Consider the following 14,606-nt stretch of genomic DNA (forward strand, 5'->3'; position numbering starts at 1 on the left):
ATGTGGACTTTCTCATGATTAAATACCTGATTAAAAAAAAATTTCTATTGAGGTATAGTTGATTTACAATGTATTAATTTCTGCTGTACAGCAAAGTGATTCAGTTATATATATATATACACATATATATTCTTTTTCATATTCTTTTCCTTTATGGTTTATCAGAGGATATTGAATATAGTTCCCTGTGCTATACAGTAGGACCTTGTGTGATTTTTGTTCAATTAAAATTATTAATCAAACACCTGCTTATATCTAATGCCAAGCCAGGCACGGGTTCTGTCTCACAGGGCTTGTACTTCAGGAAGGGCAATAAAGTAAAAATACAAAGTGTTATACTACAATATACTGTAGTGTTAGTGTTATGGCAGGGACATGCCTTAGCAAATACAGCTTATGAGAGTTGAAGAAGAGGAAGAAAAATTATTTCTAAAACCGAAGAATCAGGGAAGAATTTATGAAGGGCTTAGGATGGGTAAAGCTTCGATCAGGAATTGCAAATTCAAATGCCTTTGGAATGCCAAGCCGATAACCTAATGAGTAAATCAGGCTGGTGTAACACTATAGGGAGTGGTGGTGACAAGAGTAAATCGGAGAAAGTTTGTCTCTCCTAAAGTTTTGGCCACTGCTCAGGCCAACCCAATGGTTTCCACCCAACAATGTAGGCCCAATGTGGCCAGATCTTACGTTTTATGAGAATGTAGAAATCCGTTCTTGGGTGAAATCTCCCAATTTTTTACAACTGATAAAAACAAGCTAAGATTCCGTGCAAGTAAACATGAACACACACACATATTTAAATGTTGGGGGATGGATTGAAGCACCCCAGGCAGAGAGAGCAAAGTGTTGGACGGGAACCAGAAACTCGGGTGGTTCACATGAAGCTGGAACACTGAGTGCATGAAGGGCTTTGTGGCAATCTACTTGGAAAGCAGGTCAGAGGACCTCGCATATCAGGAAGACTGAACCTTATCCTCTCGGAATGCGGAGTCACTGAAAGTTTTTGAGTGAGGGAAAGGAATTAGCAGATAGTGGAATAATCTGATCTACTACAGAGATGCATTAAATCAGAGAGAGCAAGGCTCTGTGCCTACTAATTTATATACCCCTGTGCCACGTGTTTTCTACAGATTATGCCATCTCACCCTAACAAGCTAAGGGAGAGGGAGATGTTGCTAGTTATGTTTGCTTAACACATGAGCAAATGGAGGCTTCCAAGAGTTCCCCCAAGATCATAGCTAGGGAAGGGAGGGGTCAGGATTTGAATCCAGAGACATTTGATTCTAAAGCCTGCATAGTTAGCCTCTCTGGTGTACCCAGATTTAGAGAGAGAGAAAGAGAGAGAGAGAGAGAGAGGTCTATTATTTCTTTTAATCTACTACCTTTATCTTCCTGTCACTTCACCAAATAATCAAAGATCCGAACGCAAGGATGGAGCAACCAGTAATCAGTTCACCCAGAACGGCTGAAATTGTTAGGAAGCAATTTGCTCTAAGAGGGAGAGCTCTGGCTGTGGGAAGAGCATGCGTGATCAGGTCAGTTCTCCTTGGAAACAGTGGGTGATTATCCTGAAAGTACAGGATTCACTGCAATGTCTACCTTCCTAGAGGGTGAGGCACATCTCCTGAAGCATGTTGACATTGTCATTCATTGCTGTACATGAGATAACTAAGTCTACTGATTCCTTCTAGGTTGTGACCCATGTTTCCTGTTCCTTGGGAGGAATGTGGAATCTCTCACCCCAAAGCCAGGTCTGGCATGTGGTCCACACTCCTGACCTGTGGCAGTAGTGATTTCAAACATCACTACATTCAAATATGCTTAAGGTGTACAACATGTCATTCTTACTTATTTGTATACCTGGCTTTGTGGTTTTCTAATCAGAAAAGTGAATAAGATAAAGTTTAAGATCCACTTAAGTTCTGGAATTTCTTAGTTCTTTGAACATGAGCTGACAACTGTCAGTAGACCTATGGGACAGTTGGACAGAACGTATGAAATCAGGCTGTCATGAAAAATGTGGGACATCTGGTCGCCATGCCATATCTCCAGCAAAGAAGAGGGACAGTTTCAGGGCTCATAGAAAACGTGAAATTGTGCTTGCCATCTGTGTCTTTAGATCACTTTGGTTTTGTTGGGGTCTTATGGGTATTCCCTCAACAATGTGCACACACCAGTTTCCTTCAGTGCAAAGCCCGAGCTCAGAAACTTTATTTTGCAGGGAGAAATTGCTTAGTAACTGACTACCAAGGGTTAGGAAAATGATGGGGAGTTTGGCTGAGTTTAAACTTGACATTGTACTGGTTTCCTTATTCTTAAGCATTGGCTTTCTCATCATTTTGGAGGGGAAAGGCATGATTATACTCTTACTCAGTGTTTCCCTGACTATAAAAGACATAAGTTGCAAAACATCATTTTAGGACATTAAGTTCTCAGTACTGAAGGCAGTAACTCTGATGGTCACACTTAATTAAAATCCTAGAGACTATGCCTTCGCTGGCAACTCCAACCATCAGTGTTTCTTTAGGTAAGCTAGTTCATACAATGTGTACCGACTGAAGGTTATAACCCAAACAGAGAGGCAAAAGGCAATATCCAGCCACCCTCAGCGCTTTCTCCACCCTGGACGAACAAACACCATCTTCCCCTTTCGACAAACACATATCTATAAAGGCAGAGCTGACCCATGCTATGGCTCTTGAGAATGCTAGGCAAGGAATGCCTGAACACCAAGAGGATACGTTGAACAAGGAGTGTTCTTTGCTCTTCCAGGAACCTTGACTTCCTAATAAAAACCCGGCTCGCTTGACTTTGTGTACATAAAATTTCTAGGTCAAAGTCGAATGAGTTGGCAATACTAGCAGTGTAAGGCAGAGGCAGTCAGATAGCTTTGCTCTGAAAAGACTCGGAAATAAAGTGGCCTGGCCTATCAGAAAGTTAGACTGTTCCCACAATTAATGATTTGCTCATCGGGCCAGCAGGGCTTGCGGGAAATGCACCTGTGAAAACTAATGGCAGGTTTTGGTAAACTCACCCTAAAAGTTACTGAACTAAGTTTCCTGGGGCATCCAAGGGTTCTGTGATTCTCAGCTTGATTTTTTTCAAATATGTTGCAATCTGTAAGAAAATGGAAAAAAATGAAGATGCCTTTGAAGGCTGCCTCCAAAAGCTCTCTGTCATTTTGCTTTTCTTTCTTTCTTTTTTTTTTCTTTTTCATTTTGCTTTTCTTAATGTGATTAACATGCGAAACCCCACGGTGTTCCTGGGCACTTTTAGGCAGTGGCTGAGAGAAGACTGAAGCCAATTTGAAGAACTGACCATGCCTCTAACAGCTCAGAGCAACACAGTGTCAGTACATGGGTGGAATGGAGAAAGCTGTTAATTCTGTCTGGGGACAACAGAGGACTTCCTGGGGCTGAGGTGATCTCTGAATCAGATTCAGGCTTGACGGTGGGAGGCTGTCACCCCATAAAGAAGGGTGGTTACCGGCTTTCATGCTGTATGTGCTGAACAGTGCTGTAACTTGGGGTTTTATATTTAATACATTTTCCTGACGCTGTGCAGATTTATCTTGCTTCTATGGCCTCTGATTAAATGCTTTAGTTAAACTTTCCATATTTTATTCTTATCCCTTTTTTCATTCAGCCCTCAGACACTCATTAAGTATCTGTTTCTCTGGCTTCCTTGTTCCTGGGGAAAGCACTGTACCAAACATAAAATTCTTACATATTTCCTTAGTCATTCTCCCGTCATGGCCAAGACATCACCAACCCCTGCTTGCTACTTGATGTTCCCCATTCATTCAAAATGCAATGATGAAAAATAGAAAGCATTTTATCGTTTGAGGTTCTGTGGTTACAAGCAACAGACACCCACTAACTTAAGCAAGTAAAGGAATTCATTGAAGGGGTAGGGAGTGTGATAGATAGAATAATGGCCTCCCAAAGTTGTCCATATCCTTATTCCTGAAACTTGTCAGTATGGGTTTTTTAAAATTAATTTTTATTGGAGTATAGTTGCTTTACAGTGTTGTGTTAGTTTCTGCTGTACAGCAAAGTGAATCAGCTATACATATACATATATCGCCTAACCTGTCAGTATGTTACCTTACATGGCAAAAGGGACTTGAAGATGGATTAAGGATCTTGAAATGGGGAGAGTAGCCTAGATTATCCAGATGGGTCCAATGTCATCACAGGGGCCTTACAGAGGGAGGCAGCAGGGTCAGTCAGAGAAGGAGACATGATGACAGAAGCAGAGGTCAGAGGGATGCCATTGCCAGAAGGAGGCCACAAGTAAAGGAATGCAGTAATCTCTAGAAGCTGGAAACAGCAAGGTACGAATTCTTCTGTAGAGCCTCCAGAAGAAATGCAGACTTGTCAACCTTTTGACTTTAGGACTTCTGACCTCTAGCATTGTGAGAGGATAAATTTGTATGTGTATGTGTGTTTTTTGAGGTGAAGTTTACATAACATAAAATTAACCATTTTAAAATGAACAATTCAGTGGCATGTAGTATATTTTCAAAGTTGTACAACCACTAATTTGTCTAGTTCCAAAACATTCTCATTACCCCTAAAGGAAACCTTGTACCTATTCGGGAGATGCTTCTCATACCTCTGTTCCCCCTTCCCCTGGTAACCACCCATCTGTGTTCTGCTCTGTGGATTAATCTGTTCTGGGCATTTCACATACATGGAATCATATGTGACCTTTTGTACCTTGCTCCTTTCACTTACCACAATGTCTTTGAGGTTCATCCATGTTGTAGCCCATCTCACCTTCATGTCTTTTTGTGGCTGAATAATATTCCATTGTGTGGATGTACCACAGTTTGTTTATCCGCTCGTCTGTTGATGGACATTTGGGCTGTCTTGACGTTTGGGCTGTTGTGACTAGTGCTGCTGTGAATATGCATGCACGTGTCTTTACTTGAGTACCTGTTTCCAAGTCTTTTGGATATAAACCTAGGATTGAAATGGCTGGATTGTGTGGTAACTATATGTTTAACTTTTAACTGCCAAACTGTTTTCCTTAGCAACTGAATCATTCTATACTCCCATCAGAAATATACAAGGGTTCCAATTTCTCCACATCCTTCTCAATACTTATTGATTTCACTTTTCCTTTTAAAAAAAAACTATAGCTATCCTAGTGGGAATGAATGCTATCTCACTGTGGTTTTGAGTTGCATTTCCTAATGACTAATGATGTTGAGCACCAATTTTCATGTGCTTGTTGACCATTTGTATATCTTATTTGGAGAAATGTCTATTCAAGTTCTTGGCCTATTTTTTAATTGGGTTTTGGTTTCCCCAAGTTGTGGAAAAGATGCTCTGGGATTCTGGGTCATAGGAATTAATGGATGGTCTATTTGAGTCATTTCTTTTAAGATGTATCTATTTGAATTTCTTTCAATTCTTAGGTCCTTGATTTAAGAGGGGCACAGGGGCTGGTATAGCCTGAGGAATGTTCAGTCCCTAGGTTGGTCAGAAGAAAGCAGACTTCCTTGACTGCTAGTACCACTAAGCCTGCATGTAAATGAAATAGAAGTGCTATCACCAGAAGAAAGGTGAATGGATGCTGGAAAGGCAAAAACGAAAGGGATCCACATAGACATACAAAGTAGATAATACTGAAGAAAAACAATAAAACAAACAAACAAACCCTAATGTGATAGAGACTTTAAAACTCTGATAGGGGCTTGCCTGGTGGCACAGTGGTTGAGAATCTGCCTGCCAATGCAGGGGACACGGGTTCGAGCCCTGGTCTGGGAAGATCCCACATGCCGCAGAGCAACTGGGCCCGTGAGCCACAACTCCTGAGCCTACGTGTCTGGAGCCTGTGCTCCGCAACAAGAGAGGCCCGTGCACCGTGATGAAGAGTGGCCCCCGCTTGCCGCAACTAGAGAAAGCCCTCGCACAGAAACGAAGACCCAACACAGCCATAAATAAATAAATAAATAAAATTAAAAAAAAAAACTCTGATAGTCCAAGAGATAAATCTGGAATTATTAAATGGGGAAGATGTAGCAGAAGACAAGCACCAGTAAAAAAAAAAAAAAAAAAAATAGAGGGTTCAGTGGATAGACATCACAAGCTCCATCATTTTGGGCAAACTATCTGGGAAAAAGGAGGGGATGATCCTGTTTGTTCTGCACTGGTCATACCCCACTTCAGTTGAGCAACTCCATTTTGTGTCACTACCTTGAGGGTCACACAGGCAAAGTAGAGCATGTTCAGAGATGAGAGGCCAGGGGACTGGAATCATGCCATTGGAGTAATGGTCAGAGAAAATGGCATGTTTAGCTGAATAAGACTCTGGGCAAGAGGATATAGGCCATGATGAATGTACTCGAAATGGGGAGGATCAAGACCAAGATCTCAGTAGCTGAAGAAAATGGAAGTCCATTTCCCACTCACATCACAATCCCAGCAGGTCTGTCATGGTAAGAAGTGAGTTCAGCTTCGTGGATCATATGTCTCCACCTTCCTCCAGACTTTTGCCTCCTCATGCAGTTAGGGAAGAGGGGAGAAGAGTGAGGAGCCTGTGTGTGTTGTGTGTGTGTTCTTGGACCACGCCCAGCTGCTCTGCACAGCACTGCTCACATTCCGTGGGCTAAAACTCATTTACATGGATACGCCTACTGCAAGGAATGCTGGGAAATGTAGTCTTATTCAGAAAGAAATGGTGATGTGGCTGTTAGTGAGCACGATCACTTTCCCAAGGCCATGCATAGTGGGCCTACAACTCTGGGAAAGCAAGATTGATTAATTACTGACACTCCCAGGAGGAAGCAAGCAGGAAAATTGCCTTTGCTCTTTCGTTCTCATTAGCTTGGCCTCTTCATCTCCTTTTCTTGCCATTTCTTTCTCTTTTCCTTCCCCTTTACAGATTTTAACATTGTGTTGACTCTGACTTCATGACTTATGAAACTTGCTCTTCCTTTCCTGCCTCTTTGATTAATTTTATTAATTATGATTAATTTTATTAATGAATTATGACTGCAGTTGAAGGTTTTATACTACACACAGTGGGTAGAACAAATTAATGGCTCATGGTCCAAATGTGCCTTGAAGTCTTGGCAAGTTAAGTGTGTGTATGTATCTTTGTGTGTGTGTGTGTATGCACGTGCATGCACCTGTTTAAACATTGTGTAATATCCAGTAAAATTTGAGATGCAATTTTCCCTTGAAATATCATAAAATCTGGCAACTCTGGGTCTGCATGTCCATATGGGCAAAGAATAGCAAGAATAGAAGGCATGCATTCTCCATGCTGCCACAGTCTCTACTAATCCTTATTACTTCTTAATGCTAAGACCTAGAGTCAGTTTCCACCTATTATCACGTGTGTGTGTGTGTGTGTGTGTGTTTTTAAAAATACTCTTCTCTCTTTATGATTTTGTGACCCCTTCCTGACTGTTGTGGGCATTTGAGTTTGGGATCACTGGCTTTTCCTACTGTTACTTCATCTGAAACATAGGTTAGAGTGAGGGGTGGAGGGGATCACAACACCAGAGACAGGGGTGGGGGTTAGCCAAGGATGCCAGCATATTTATTACATAGTGCAGCGGAGGCCAGCTGATAGTATGGAGCAGTAGTCTCCAAATCTTGATTGTACACCTAATCAGAAAAATAATACTTGCATACGTACCCATCAGAGTAGGAATTATTACCTAAAAATTATATGCACATACTCCTGTTATTTCCAGATGCAACATACTCTCAAGATCATAATTAAAGGACTTCCCTGGTGGCACAGTGGTTAAGAATCTGCCTGCCAATGCAGGGGACATGGATTCGAGCCCTGGCCCGGGAAGATCCCACACGCCGTGGACCAACTAAGCCCGTGTGCCACAACTACTGAGCCTGTGCTCTAGAGCCTGTGAGCCACAACTACTGAAGCCCGTGCACCTCGAGCCTGTGCTCCACAACAAGAGAAGCCACCGCAATGAGAAGCCTGCGCACGCAACGAAGAGTAGCCCCCACTCGCCGCAACTAGAGAAAGCCCGCGCGCAGCAACGAAGACCCAACACAGCCAAAAATAAATAAATAAATAAATATATATATATAAATCATAATTAAAGAAGGCTATATGTCCATATTCCAAGTAACCATTATAATTTTGGATTTCTGGTCCAACTTTTTGGTTGGCAGATGTAGGTTCTTAATGGCATCTTTAATTAGCAGTTTCTTGACATTATTTAAGCGTCATACATTTTGTGAGGGTTAGTTTAATTGAAACTAGTTAATGCACTCTGTAAATTCTGTGACATACACATTTCAGCATATGGCAATGAGCTGAATGGGAATGAAAAAGTTGGTTCACCTCTGACAACCCCGTCTGAATTGCAGAATTTTATTTCTGCCCTTTTCTTAGGATTCCTTTCATTCATCCTGATGGGAGGCCATTTGACAGATGAAGGTACCTGTGTTTGTTTAGATTTAAAATTTTAGGTAAAATTAACGCAAATAGAATTCTAATACTTCCTGTGGATCAGTGGAACATCTTGTTTGTTTGTCCCCTGGATGACCCACTTTGGGTCTACTGGTAGAGGGGTAGAGCCTTGCTACTCAAGGAGTGGTCCCCAGAACAGCGCTGGCATCACCTGGGAGCAAGTTAGAAATACCGACTCTCAGACTGACCTCTCACACAGACGTAATGAGTCAGAATCTGCATTTTAACAAGAATCCCAGGAGATTTGTATGCACAGAAAAGTTTTAAAAACATTAATTAATGGGACAACCAAGGATCTGTGTGTGTGTGGGGGAGGATGTTAGGGGGCAGGAGGCATGTAGAGGAGATAATAGGATCTCATCATAACCTTGTTAGACACTAGACACAGTAGTGAGGATGTTCAGCCTCTTCCCAGACCTATACTCAGAAGTGTGTCAGTTGACCATACTGCTCAAGACAGTCTACAGATTCAGTGCAATCCCTATCAAATTACCAATGGCATTTTTCACAGAACTAGAACAAATAATTTTAAAACTTGTCTGGAAACACAAAAAGTCCCTGAATAGCCAAAACAATTTTGAGAAAGAAGAATGGAGCTGGAGGAATCATACTCCCTGACTTCAGACTATACTTACAAAGCTGCAGTCATCAAAACAGTATGATAGTGACACAGAAACAGAGACATAGATCAATGGAACAGGATAGAAAGCCCAGAAATAAACCCACACACCTATAATCAATTAATCTATAACAAAGGAGACAAGAATATACAATGGAGAAAAGACAATCTCTTCAATAAGTGGTGCTGGGAAAACTGGACAGCTCCATAGAAAAGAATGAAATTAGAACATTCTCTAATATCATATACAAAAATAAACTCAAAATTGTAAATGTTAGACTGGATACTATAAAACTTCTGAAGGAAAGCATTGGCAGAACGCTCTGTGACATAATTCGCAGCAATATCTTTTTGGATCCATCTCCAAGTATAATGGAAATAAAAACAGAAATAAACAAATGGGACCTAATTAAACTTAAAAGCCTTTGCACAGCAAAGGAAACCATAAACAAAAGAAAAAGACAACCTTGCAGAATGGGAGAAAATATTTGCAACTGGTGCTACCAAGAAGGATTAATCTCAAAAATATACAAACAGCTCATACAGCTCAATATCAAAAAAATCCCAAACAACTCCATCAAAAAATGGGCAGAAAACCTAAATAGACATTTCTCCAAAGAATACATACAGATGGCCAAAAGGCATATGAAAAGAGGTTCAACAACGCTAGAAATGCAAATTAAAACTACAGTGAGATATCACCTCACACCAGTCAGAATGGCCATCATCAAAACGTCTGCAAATAATAAATGCTGGAGAGGGTGTGGAGAAAAGGGAACCCTCTTGCACTGTTGGTGGGAATGTAAATTGATACAGCCACTATGGAGAACAGTATGGAGGCTCCTTAAAAAACTAAAAATAGAACTACCATATGATCCTTCAATCCAACTCCTGGGCATATATCCAGAGAAAATCATAATTGGGGGAGAATGAATACATGTATATGCATGGCTGAGTTGCTTTGCTGTGCACCTGAAACTATCACAACATTGTTAATCGGCTATACTCCAATATAAAATAAAAAAGTTAAAAAAAAAAGGATACATGCAACCCAGTGTTCATTGCAGTACTGTTTACAATAGCCAAGACATGAAAGCAACCTAAATGTCTATCAACAGATGAATGGATAAAGAAGATGTGGTACATATATACAATGGAATACTACTCAGCCATAAAAGGTAGGACATAATGCTGTTTGCAGCAACATGGGTAGACCTAGAGATTATTATACTAAGTGAAGTAAGTCAGACAGTGAAAGACAAATACCATATGATATCACTTACATGTGGAATCTAAAAAAATGATACAGATGAACTTATTTACAAAACAAAAATAGAATCACAGACATAGAAAACAAACTTATTGTTACCAAAGGGGAAAGGTGGGAGGGGAGGGATAAATTAGGAATTTGGGAGTAACATATACACACTCCTATATATAAAATAGGTGAACAACAAGGATCTGCTGTATAGCACAGGGAACTCTACTCAATATTTTATAATAACCTATATGGGAAAAGAATCTGAAAAGGAATGGATATATGTATATGTATAACTGAATCACTTTGCTGTACACCTGAAACTAACCCAATATTGTAAATCAACTGTTCTTCAATTTAAAAATGTCAAAAAAAATTTTTAAGAAGTGGAGCCACATAGAACTATGATGAAAAGATTTTTAAAAATCCTCAACTCCTCAACCAACATGAAGAGAAAGCAAAAACAATTAAAATGTCAAACAAACGTTTACTGGAATTTCATGAACTTAGAGAGAAAGCATTTGTTTTGGAATCTGGAGTCAGAGGAGTCCAGATCCCTGCAATGGTGGTGTTGTTTGTTGTTGTTGCCAAAGCGTCCACATTTCCCAGCTGCCTGCAATTTATCTGCCTTGTTAGCTGGAGGGCTAATGACCTCAGGAGTACGCTTAATGCTTTCTATCTCCCTTGGCTCTTTTCTTTCTTCCTGTGCCTCCAAACTTGAACTCCGAGTTTAAGGCCTTTTGCCTCCTTTTCCTGAGCAAATTCAAAAAACAAAGGCTTTGCCGTCTCTTGCTTTGTTTGGGAATTAGGGCAGTTGGAGACGTGGTAAAGCTCTTGCTTACCCCAGGACGCCTAAGCCTTGCACCGGTGGGGCTGCGGGGAAGTCTCCACGCATCCTTCTGTATGCAGTGTGACCAAAACACATGTCAAACCCGTGAGCCGAGGAGGAGTGGGAATGATTGGTCAAGTTGTAGAGGGTAGCGCTGAAGGTGGAAATATAGTGGGTGAGTGACTGACCACGGTGGAGGGAAAGTGCAGCACGGAGGGCCTGCTGAGACTGTAAACTATAACTGAATAGCAGCACACGTCTCACATATACTGTAGCTGCTTTTGGGCTTTCATGTACGGAGTAGGATTAATTTAGGGTTGGGAGCTTTGGGTACCCTGGGTGGAGAAACACTGGAAGGTGAAAGTAAAGTGCTGGTGAAAGGGAATTAAAATGATAGGACACGTGATCCAGGCTGTGTAGAAAAGAAAATGAAGCCAGGAGGAAAAATACTTTGAGGCACAGTGAGGGCTTCAAGGACAACAAGGTATAGATGAGCTTCAAGGAGGTGAGTTGATCTGAAGCTGTGATCAGAGAGTAGGATGTAGGATTGACGATTTCACAAATGGAAGGTTCCATCTGGGGTCCCAGATTTTTCCTGCACCTCTTCTTCTTTGAATTAAGCTTGGCCTGTCCCCCGTGAATTTAAGGTGGCAGAAGAGATCCATTAACAGATGAAACTGGGTGATGGGAGCTTATAACAAGCATACACAGGAGTGTGGGGTCAGCGCTGTTTCTTCCAGGGATTCAGGAACCTTGGGGCCTAAGGATTCTGTGACTGGGCCAAACTGTGGGAACATAACTTCCTGTCACTTGAGATTCAGCTTCAGTGACCTGCCTTGTCCATCAAGCATTTATTTCCTAGAAGAGAGAATCTTATTGGGTCGATTTTGTCAATACCCAAACCAAAGGCTTTTGCGCCAAATCTCCTCTGAATGTGGACCTTCCTTATGTTTGGCCAATGTGTAGTTGTCTGTGACTAGGATTGGGTCCAGGGCAATCCTTTGTGGCAGAAAACACTTACAGCAGTTAGTATGTACAGGCCCATTGACTCGTGTTATTCACAACGACCTCACGAAATAGGTACTCGTATTAACTTCACTTTACACATGAGGAAACTGAGGCACAGAGAGGTTATATAACTTGCCCATGTGTACATAGCCTGGAAGTGGCAGTGCCAGCTTATCTGGCCGTGGAGTCCATGCTCTCAACTTCTCTATGTGGCTGCGTCTGAAAAGAAATGATTCCAAACATGTTTCTTAAAACGTGACAGCAGCCTTCATAGTTTCTTCCCACAGCTTGTGCCGGTCTAGCAGATAACTAAGGCTTCTTGTGGTCTCTGTGATGTGGGTCCTTCTCCTCCCCGACTCCCACCCCACACGAAGCCTACAAGAACTGCAGGTGGATCTGCTTATCTGGTGGTGATGTAATTTATCACTCAAACTGGGACAGTCTGAGAGTGAATGCGGGCACTGTTAATAGCTATGCTGGTACCACAGGCACAAACTAGGACTGCCCGGGGCAAAGCAGTACGTATGGTCACTCTAGTTATATGATATATATTACATGAGAATTGAAAGAATCCATATGTGGACCTATGATATTTCTGATCTGCCAGAGGAAGACAAAAATTCCAAATCCCAAAATGCCTGATTGATAATAGGTGCATAATAGATTTTGAATGGATAAATAACTGGGTTCCATTATGTCCCCAAGATGCGTGGAGAAGGACAGAAATATATCGCCAAGAGCAAGGAATGGTCCGAGCTAGGAAGTGCCAATGGGCCACTCGTAGCAACAACTTCTGTCCAAGCACTTTGCAGTTGAACAAGCTATTGACCTAAAGAAATCAGTCAGCAGGCCCAAGGGAAACTTATTAAATCCCATTTTTGCATCTCTCTGTGAGACTGTCATTAAAATATCAGTACTTGGAGGAGAATTTGGGGTCCACTCAGCATAGCCTGCTGTAGAAAACAACCATAAATGGCTAAAAGGAGGAATAATAGGTCTTTGACAAGCCCAGGACCAGGGACTGCAGGCATCAAGAGTTCCTTTGAATTTGCAAAGCGAACATCACTTTACAAAACTGAAGAAACTTGATTCTTGGGAAATTGAAAGAATGTGCTCGAGGTCACAGAGCAGACATGAAACAAGCAGCTGGTCTCTGTTTCCAAGTCTTTGTTCTTCTCTGTTGTTGGGGGAGGGGGAGGGCTTGGGACACCCCGCTTCCTAGAGCTTCTGGGCCCAGTAGCATTGGGGTTTGGGGAAATGGTTGCAGGATGTGAGAGAGAGCCAGTGGTTCACGTTGGCACAAAGCATTCTCACCTGAAGACAGTGGTTAGCCCCACCTGCCCTGCTCCTTTGCACTCAGCTGGCTGTACCCAGCCTTAGCGCGAAGACCTCTAACTTGTTCAGGGTGCCTGAGGGCTAGCCACATAATCTGGTATCCCAATTTTACAGGCGTGGCAGAGGGTGGGACTAATGACCGGATCTTAGCGATCCTGGTTAGAGACAACCTATCCCATCTCCGCACACTCCCAGCCTCCCAGGGTTGGACCCCCAAGGAATAGGACAGGAGCAGTGACCTGGCAATTGCCCCAGGCATCATGACCAGTGTCACCTTATATAGTCTGGGATAAGGGCCACGGCGTCCTCTAGGTCCATGAGGCTTTTTTTGAGATGGCAGTCAATTTGGAAGGATTTATTATTTCTGAAAACGATGGATCTCTAGTTTTACTGGAGTATTTTAGATGGACGTATAGTCTCTGCCCCTCTTACCCAACTGGTCCATTCCCTTTTCTCTCAATGAATCCTCTTTGTGTTTGAAACCAAAGGACAAAATAAGGACAAAATCTGTGCAGAAATGAGGCACTTGAGGATTTCAGCTAAACTACAATATGGGAAACATTAAATAAGGGTAAGGTTTTAAGTGAGATAAGTGTTGGAAAAACAGTCATTACTGTTCAAACTGAGGATCTGGATATACTTGCACAAAACTAATTTTTTCATTATCATTCAATTTTTAAAATTTTGTCTTTTAGGGTAGCCTGTGCTAATCTATAATTTAAGATTGTAGCACTTGTGACCAAACTTGTTCCTTTCATATTATAGATTAAGATTTTTCACCATTATTTTTATTCCAACAGCTGAGTCATATTGGAAACACAATGTAGAACAAGTTCTAAACAAGTTTTTCAAGTGATATAAAACTGTCATTGGCCCTAGACGTAATACAGTTTTCTGGAATTATGTGAGAGACTGAAACCACTGAGGCACTGATAGGACAGTCCCAGAAGTCCTCACATAAAAGTGAGGCAAGACTTCATCTTATTGCCATGATCATTCATTGTTTCACTCCATCACCCCTGGTGCTGTTTGTGGGCTCTGATGATGAGTGTCTTCACAGTAAAGTGATATGAACTCTTAATGGTGAGAGAGGAGTA

At 41.6% G+C, this 14,606-nt stretch overlaps 1 protein-coding gene across 2 annotated transcripts in view; it reads left to right on the forward strand.

The window, feature by feature from the left end:
• The window catches only part of GNA14 (G protein subunit alpha 14), a 195,023-nt gene that overhangs the window by 36,054 nt on the left and 144,363 nt on the right, over positions 1-14,606 (forward strand). The window contains exon 1 of one of the 2 annotated variants that reach the window (XM_082843255.1): positions 2,367-3,450. The exons of the other annotated variant lie outside the window; for it this stretch is intronic. The gene's annotated coding sequence lies outside the window, so the exon portion shown is untranslated. Of the gene's footprint in view, positions 1-2,366; positions 3,451-14,606 lie in introns of those variants that run through there. 2 annotated transcript variants of the gene reach the window in all.

Source organism: Leucopleurus acutus (genome assembly GCF_964270905.1).
Source record: "Leucopleurus acutus genome assembly, chromosome: 7".
NCBI classification, from domain to species: Eukaryota; Metazoa; Chordata; class Mammalia; order Artiodactyla; family Delphinidae; genus Leucopleurus; species Leucopleurus acutus.